General features: G+C 35.8%; 1 long non-coding RNA gene across 1 annotated transcript; it reads left to right on the top strand.

Moving 5' to 3' along the window:
• Window positions 1-3,073: 3,073 nt before the first annotated feature.
• Window positions 3,074-6,351, top strand: LOC131928366 (uncharacterized). The gene is made up of 5 exons (XR_009383767.1): window positions 3,074-3,412; window positions 3,958-4,101; window positions 4,671-4,783; window positions 5,071-5,128; window positions 5,367-6,351. It is a non-coding gene; the product is annotated as an uncharacterized LOC131928366 (long non-coding RNA).
• Window positions 6,352-9,781: the final 3,430 nt, after the last annotated feature.

Here is a 9,781-nt window from a genome sequence, read left to right as displayed (position 1 = left end):
TTTCTTCTCTCTCTCCCTCTCTCTCTCTCCAACAATCCCAGAGCGCCATAGGGGTAAAGACGGACGTAGAAAGACCGGCAGTGAAGTCTTCAAAGTCTGGCTTCACACGGCTTCAATTGTCGGTTGAAACAAAAGCATCGAAGGACCGCGCGAGTAGTCGAGTCAAGGGACTAAAGGTAAGTCCATTTTCATATAACTGCCGGTGTGTGTGTGTTGGGGCCGTTCCGTGTGTGTGATGATTTAGTGTGTGTGTGTCCGTGTTGAGTAGATGGGCTATGGGGGGATAGTTGAAGATAAAATTTTTAAAACCAAATTGTCGAGCGACGCAGATAGTTTCTATAAATAGCTGTTAAATTTTAAGATGGTGGTTCATTGATGTAAAAAAAATCAATTTTTCCATTGTTTACGTGTGTTATGGTGTGTAGTGGTGTGTGTTGGAGGTTCAACGGTTTAGGTTCGTGTGCTATGGTTTACACATGGTGTGTTCGATTGAAATGTCGAACCATCTGGTTATTAGTGGCTACCACTGGTTAGAGCAAGGGGGGGGGGGGGAGGGGGTGGGGTCGGGGTGATTAACACTGGTGTGTTGGGTCTTGCTTCTATAGGTCAATGAACTTTGGTTCACGTTTCTCAAGCCGTTGATAAAATATCAACTAAACATGATTTAGACGTTAACTTAATTGTGTACATCAACTTTAAACTTGATTCAAACAAAGTGAAATACATAAACCATAAAGTTGACTCAGACGTGTAATAAAGTAAAATACATCAACTCTAAACTTGATGCAGACATTAACCTAATTGCATACATTAACTATAAACTCGACTCAGACGTGTAATAAAGTTATACATCAACTCTAAACTTTACCTACACATTAACCTAATTGCATACATTAATTATAAACTTGATTCCGAGGTGTAATAAAGTTAAATACATCAACTTTAAACTAGTTTCGGACTTTGAACCGTCTTACATTAATTTAAAACTAGATTCATACTTAAAATAGAGCTAATATAGGTACATCAACTCTAAACCAAATCTAAATTAAATTAAGTCTAAGCACATACATTAAACGATAAAATTACTAAATTACTGTAATTAAATATATCAGTTCTTAATTGAATTTAGACTTTTAAATTAAATAGTGCAAAATCGTATTAAACTATTATTTTAAAAGTTATATTTAAATATTTACACTAATGTAATTAAAATGCTACACATGTTAATTAGCTTTAGTTTAAACTATCTAATAAAGCTTAAATTGTATTTCCAAACTAATTTTAGACTTCAATTAAAAAATTACTAGATGTAATGCATATTGACTAAGAATATGTTTTGAGAAGAAAATCTGACTTATTTTAGTTTAATAGTAATTTTAATTACTAAATAGGTAAAACATGTAAATGTTTTTAAAACTTTAAATGATTGTGGTTTTAAACTTTACAAAGTTAATACAAAAACAGTTTATGTAATGGAAATTATTGGGATTGTTACACGTACATTGTGAAGTTCTAAAGGTGGGAGTAGGACTGAAAACAAAAACACAAACTTAATAACCAAAGTAACTAAAGTAACATTAGCACCACCAGTAGTAACAGTAGTAATAACATCAGCATCATCAATAGCAACAGCAACAACAATACCAACAACATCAACACCAACACCAAACGAAACAACAGCACCAACAACAGTAACAACAACATCAGCACCACCAACAGTATCAACAACATCAACACCACCAACATAAACAACATAAGCAACACCAACACCAAAAGAAACAACAGCACCAACAACAGTAACAACAACATCAGCACCAACAACAGTAACAACAACATCAACACCACCAACATAAACAACAGCAGCACCACCAACAGCAACAACAACCTCAGCACCACCAACAGTAACAACATAAGCAACACCAACACCAAAAGAAACATCAACACCAGCAACAGTAACAACAGCAGCACCACCAACATAAACAACATCAGCAACACCATCAGCAACAACAGCATCAGTACCACCAACATAAACAACAATAGCACCACCAACAGTAACAACATCAGCACCACCAACAGTAACAACAACATCATAATTACCACCAACAGCAACAACAACATCAACATCACCAACGGTAACAAAAACAACAGCAACACCAACATTAACAACATCAGCACCACCAACAGTAACAACAACATCATAATTATCACCAACAGCAACAACAACATCAACATCACCAACGGTAACAAAAACAACAGCAACACCAACATTAACAACATCAGCACCACCAACAGTAACAACAACATCAGTAACACCAACAGTAACAACAACATAAGCAACACCAACACCAAAAGAAACATCACCATAACCAACAGTAACAACAACATCAGCACCAACAACATTAACAACAACATCAGTAACACCAACACCAAAAGAAACATCACCACCACCAACAGTAACAACAACATCAGAAACACCAACAGTAACAACATCAGCAACACCAACATAAACAACAACAACAGCACCACCAACAGTAACAACATCAGCAACACCAACAGTAACAACAACATCAGCACCACCAACAGTAACAACAGCATCAACACCACCAACTTTATGATGTGTAGCGAAAATTGGTTGCCCCGTGTTAAGATTGTGTGTTGGTTTATCTAAAGTTAACACACACTTGTGCCGGCATTTTTAAACCTAATCAATGGAAGATCTGGAGATCAAACACCGGTGAGGGGTGGGTGGGTGGGGGGGGGGGGGGGGAGGAGACGATGGCTTCAAAGGAATTCTACGTTTTAAATTAACGCTGCTTTTACCGTATTTGTTATAATCAATTTAGTTATGTTTCATCTAAATAATATAAAACGTTGTAATTTAATAAAAGTAATTTAATTATATATATAGGCCCTCTCGCTCTCTCTCTATCTCTCTCTCTCTCTCTCTCTCTCTCTCTCTCTCTCTCTCTCTCTCTCTCTCTCTATATATATATATATCACCCCATGCGAATGGCTATCTCTGTTTTTGTCAATGATCAGATCACTGAGTAACAAATAGATATACCCGCACTTCCTGTGTGGATCAGACGACTAACTCAATGATAATTGCTCCGTCTCTAAGCAGTTTGAATCTATAAATAGAATAACAAAAGGAAGGAAACGAAATTTTAAACTGATTTCCGCCATTAAAAAAATAACATGAAACCTACAGTTCACGACACATCGCATAGGAATTTAAAATAAATATTAGGCCTATAGGTTTAATACATATTGCTTAGAATATAGAAATTTAGATCTAGTGTTCTGGTTAGTAGTTATTTCATGTTTATTAGAATATAGTCTAGAATCTAATCATACGGCTGCATAAAAAGAAAGTTTGAAGGAAATAGAATAGGAATCTAGAGAAGCGGAGGTAAGAAGGTTAAATTAGTAATTTACATGATTTTTATTGTAGTTTCACTGTTTGTTAGGCCCAATTATTAAATCTTTAGATCAGAGGTCCAGCTTGATCATGTGTGGTATCTATTGTGGTGCATTGGAATGAAAAGCCCACATACTTAAATATAGAATCTAGAAGGCCTATACTATAACTGTACTGCCCTATACTTTAAATTTGTTGCCACAAGAAAAAAGCCTATTTACTATTAGGCCTATTAGTTATAATTTAATTAAATTGTAATATTTGATTATCTTTATAGTTTATAGTGAATGCATGCTAATGAGCATTATTCAAGCTGCTGTTATATTTAGGCTCATAGGCCTGTATACTCTATAGCTTAGGCTATATACTATAGACTATATATTATACCAATATTGTGCATAAAACTTAAAGCATGTAAGCATACACAATAATAATTATCATTAGACCTATAGTAACTTAGACTCGTACTATTTAGTACTACTTTAATACGACCTTTAAACTATTAGGCATAATGAAATAATGATTAATGATTTCAGTGTTTTCCGCACTCGAGAGGAAAGAGGTTGCAGGGAACTTAGAGACTAATCTTTGCCAACATACTGGATTTCTGGTGATGACAATAGCAGCAGATAGTATGCGGCTCAGTTAATACTAAAAACAATTGATTTTAGTAATTAGTGGTAAGCTTTTTAAAATAATATATTATAACATGGTATCGCAAAGGTTCAGGTTGTCCAATAAATGGTAATTAGAGTCAGGTTTAGGACTATAGTTTAATGCTTGGTTAGTAATATGCATCAAGTTGGGAAAGATATAGAAATGGAAATACATAGAATTTAATGTGTTCATTCGCAAACGTTACTATTTAATTTTTTTTAGGCCTGCTATTTATTGCTGAATAATAAAATCACTATACTTATCCACTATATTATGTTTAAATAAAGTGAGTTTAGATCAGTCGAGTAAATAAATTTAATAGCAAGACATAGCTAAAATTTACAATGAATATATATATATATATATATATATATATATATATATATATATATATATATATATATATATATATATATAATTTGATTGCTATTTTATAAAAGTATGTAAATCACAGACCAAACATTACTTTGTATTGTGTCTACAACTTAACGAAAAATGCTACTACTTTGATGGATTGCACTAAATAGGGGTTAGCTTTAATACAATAATTTGTGAGATATTCTTGCTAATCTATGTGTAAATTGCTTTTCAGGACTATGAGTGTGTGTTTGGCCATCCAGATTTCATAACTACAAAAGATGTTCAATTACAAGGGATATTGATCAGTCTCCGTGGACTATACACTGTGCCTAGTTTCATCCTCAGGTAACTGTACTATAGGCATAACCCATTTTTTAAAGTAATTATTATAGCAAGAGATAGCATTGTATGTTATAATAAATATAATGGATTTTAATCCAAAATATTTTATTAATTATTGTCTTTTTTTAAATTCTAATAAATCAGTGAGTTGTACAACATAGAGGGTATTATATTTGAATGATAATTGAAAAACATATTGTTACAGAGCTCAAAACTATGTACTTATCTAATATAATTAATATACTGAAACAGTTTTATTGAAGCATATTATTTCATATTTTACCACACAGAGACTGATGTGTAAGCTTAAAGTAAAGACATCAAATCAAAGTATCAGCCATCAAGAGGGTAAATATTGATAGTCTACTTCATTAATCTTCAATATGAATGAACACAATTTTAAATCTATAATCTTTGCTGATAATGTTTGTTTCTTGTTATTCATCATGTTCAGTGCTTTATCTTTTCAAAGTAATTAGTTATAGTAAAGAAATATTAGAGATAGTAATATAAATTTGTAATTTATTTTTCTTGCAAGTTCCACAAAAGAAAGTATCAAAATATTTTGCCTTTATTTCATTTACAGAAAAACATTCAAAATCATATTGTGATACACAAGTCAAGCAAGTCTGACCAGCATTTTGATACAGGCCAAGAAAAAGCTGGATACTTGATTGGAAGGGTCGCACAAAAAACATGGGTTATCACTAGGGAAACAAGCTCGCAATACAGTTCACTGTTAGGACAGCAAGCCAAATACTTCTAAACTTATTTGAATCATTTTTGCTGTTTATTATAATTCATCCAATTGTCTTATTAAATATATAAATTTATATATATACACAATTCCTAATATAGAATTTCTAAAAATGTTTTATTATAATATTTAAAATGAAACAAACATGTTCCCAGAACACAGCCACATAATGTCAACATGTTCCCAGAACACAGTCACATAATGTCAACATGTTCCCAGAACACACAAAATGGCAACATGTTCCCAGAACACACAAAATGGCAACATGTGCCGAGAACACAAAAAATGACAACATGTGCCGAGAACAATGCCCCTTACAGATGACATGTTCCCAGAACACAGCCCGTAGTTGGTCTGCCATAAAAAGTTAACAATACTTTACTTTTTCCTTAACAATTTTACAAGCAGGTAATAAAGCCATACATCTTTACTGTGGATATAGCCAATAAATAGGCTAACCTTCACTATATGCAATTTGTAGTTTTCAATGCCTGTCCCATGCATATTATTTAGCCTATTGTTTTGGGTCTTGCTTCATTTACTCAATTAATTATATAGGCATGAGAATTTTCATTTTAATCTGCAAAAGTTACATTCTGTACATTATTATTTTCAAACTACATCATATATTTTTCTCTTCTCTGATAAAAAATATTCCTCATATTGTTTGTGTCAAGTATTTTATTTTTATCTATGCAATGCTATATTCTTATTTTATAATAATTACTTTTATACAAATTCTTTTGAAAACTGTTCTTTATTGATTTGTATCATTTTCTTTATTTCTGAAAAATAAAACTTTGTTTGGGAATCCTTTTTTTGTTTCTGTACAAATTAATAAACATAAATATCCAGCAACATTAAACAATTAAGTAGGGCCTATTGTTAGTAATGGTAAATTATATACTAATTAATGTGATTTCTCCTGGCCACCTTGTTCTGAATACCTTCAACTGTGTCAATGTTGCTACCAACTCCAATAATTAAAACTGAAGCCATTTACTATGAAGTAAAACTTGGGTGTAATCCAAATCCACCCAGTTGCCGGGCGCAAGGTACCAAAAATGATGTCCAGTAGAGGGTTAAGAAAGTATCATTATTAAATCACTATTAAACCCCTCCTCGCCTACGCCATTGCTTGTATGCATATGGACATTATCGGAATTTACTGTATTGATTATAAGTCGAAAATGCGAAAAAGACACGTTTAACATTACTAGTTTGAAGAATAACATTCATGTTAGCCGAAACAGGTGTATTCTAAAGTTGTTTAAATTCATTTTATTGTTCATTACGATTATGATGTCGTAAAATATAGGCCTATTTAAAAAAAGCATAACTAAAAAGTGTTTAAACGCATTTTCTTCTTAGAAAAGCCGCACATGCATGATATCATTAACATTACGGGAAATCAAACCCTTGAAGAAGCCCCATCAACCATTCAATTATTACGATGGGCAACAAATAAAACGCCCGCATCAAGGTACAGTCCTTATGCTATCGACATTAGCTCAACCCCGGCAACTAACGTGTCCCAAAACCAAGAATTGAAATCTTGACCCATTATTCTGATTAATTAGTGGTTAAACATCTTTAGGCATCTGAAAACGTTAGTTTTTAATCTAGTGTACTCAAAAAGGAACAACATAAAGCTTTATGCCGCCTTAAAAACCCAATCCCATGTTACGCAAGGCGTCGATAGAGAAAGAATAAGGCTTTGAGTCAGAACAGGCAAGGGCTTAGATAACTGCCAAAATACCTAATCTGTAGACCTCACAAGTCTAGACGATATATTTGTGCCTCTGTTTTTAGACTTTCAGAACAAATGCATGTGATGTGGTCAGTAGGTACATAAAAGAGAAAAGTAGTTTTAATCTAGAGACTTCAAACATTTCTGAAGGACCGAATTTGAACTTGTAGGCCGTGGTGTCGATGCCAAAGTTTAGCGTTGTCCGCAAAGATAAGCTATCGTTATATCATCTCTATGCCCATATTGTGACAGATATTTACCAATGTGTCTAATATAGGACAGAATACATAGCTACTCAATAGAGATAAGCGCAATCATTTGTCCACGACTTAAGAAACCACTGTACTGCAAAACCCACCTAAATGGAAAATGTCTTAGATGTGTGTTTTAATACAAATGTGTACCTCGTCGCGAGTTAGGACCTGTAGGTAGTCTGTTACTACTCTATATCTAAAAACAATAAAAAGATAACGTGAATTTTATTTATTCAATTTCTTGGTTAACTGTATTTGTTGCATCTTGTTCAATTTTGTTAATATTGATTAACCTAAAGGGTTCAAATGTAACAAAGAAAATTGTGACTAAGTTTCCGGGTGCGGGTATGCTGACACTAGTTAAAGTAGGCCCTATATATCTATTTATATTTATAGAAATGAAAGTATGTTTATCTGTTTGTCCTATATGAATTACTACATCTTTTCCATCGGATCACCATAAAACTTTGTGAACAGAGTTTTTTCCAGGAATCTATTCGGAGGGGGGGGGGGGGGGGAAGCAGAGCCCCCCACCCCCCGAAGAAAGTCTATCGACCCCCCCACCCCCGAACGAAACGGAATTTATATAGAAAAAAATACTTTTAACAGTGTCCGCACGCCCCCCCCCCCGGAAAGATTTCGCCAGGGCGGCACCCTAGCAGGAAGCAGAAGCGTAGCAACCTATTCCGGCAGCCGGGGCGAACTATCAATTATGTGCCAACCCTATTCAAACGCTGGCAAAAAGGCGCCCATCCCTACATACACTCCCCTATATAAAATAATTGAGGATATCAGCCATGTATAAATCTGTTTTCTTAAATTTTACTGAAGAATGAGGATTTTTAAAAAAATTGTCTACCCCTTTTGGCGCCCCATTCGATCTGGGGTCTCTGACAGGAAGCAATGCAATTTTTCTCCATAAAAATAAAAGCCAGATGCAATTTGACACTGTTCGTACGAGAGTCATAAAATTTTGGGTAGTTGGTGAAAAGGGTTTCGAGAAAGAAAAAAATTCTTAAGTGTGGCACCCTGGGAGGGTTCGATTTTTTCTAATTATACGATTATGAGCTCAGAATCCAGAGAAGAATCCAGAGGGGCTATCTCATCAATTGCGGTCATAGGTAATACTAGATTCAGCAGAGGCGCAGCGAGGGGGGCGGGGGGTACATATGTCCCCGGGCGCCAACCCTAGGGGCGCCAAAATGGTTGGAAAAATTTAAAAGCTCATTTTAGCTATAGTTTTGCATTATAAATATTTAAAAAATACGGGGATGGGGCACCAAATTGAAAGTTTGTCTCCGGCGGGAGGGGGGGGGGGCGCCAAATTGAAAATTTGTCCCCAGGCGCGAGGAATGGTGCTACGCCTCTGAGATTCAGTGATAAAACTACACCAGGTTCATCCGCCAGCTCCCCGGTGGTTGAGTGGCCCAGAGCAGCCAAGACCCATCTCGGGCGACACTACGGTTTAGATGGGCTACTATAAATGTTCACTAAGTAGAATAATGAGCGCCCGCCGGCGCCCTGGCAGTTGGCGACAGCGAGCGCCCCGGGCTCTACAGAGAGTGCCTCCTTAAAGAGCACCCTACAATAGGGACACGGTGGCACACGACATTTTATAATTAAACCGAATTAGGGGCGCCCCTGCGGAAATATAACCAGTGGCTCCCTGGAGCGCCAAGGGACGCGTCTCTAACACACGGGCGGTCGCCAATGTGTGTTCTACCTCACTATTACAGAGGTTGATTAACGTACACTCAAGGCTTTCATACAGTGAGCCTTGGTGCGTCTAGGCGGCAGTGTGGAAAAACCCGCGCCCCAAAAACGAATATGTGGGTTTGTTTGTTTAAGCATTATCAAAGATTTCATTCGTTTGTCATTCAAATTTGAGAAGTTAATGTTAATACCCCTGTGGTGGTTTCTACGAAAAAAAATTCGATTTGGTGGCGCCCTGGCAGGGTTCCATTTAGCTCCCCGGGTTTTCCCGTGAGTACTATGGTACCTTTGTTCGTTTTAATAATTGCGAAACGCTATGAATATGATGGGCTACTATAATGGCTCTCTATACCGAGTGAGGCGCCTTCCTAACTAGGCCCACCTACCTACATACCTAACTCCCTGCCTACGTACCTACCTATCTACTAACCTGCCTGCGCTGCTGCCTGCCTACCTACTTTCCTACCTACCGTTATTCCTGCCAAACTGCTTTCCTTCCACCCCGCCTGTCTACACACCTCACATCC

The sequence above is a fragment of the Physella acuta genome, unplaced genomic scaffold (genome assembly GCF_028476545.2).
Source record: "Physella acuta isolate Inbredline_101_S28 unplaced genomic scaffold, ASM2847654v3 ptg001492l, whole genome shotgun sequence".
NCBI classification, from domain to species: domain Eukaryota; kingdom Metazoa; phylum Mollusca; class Gastropoda; family Physidae; genus Physella; species Physella acuta.
This window is presented reverse-complemented; position numbering and strand designations above follow the sequence as displayed.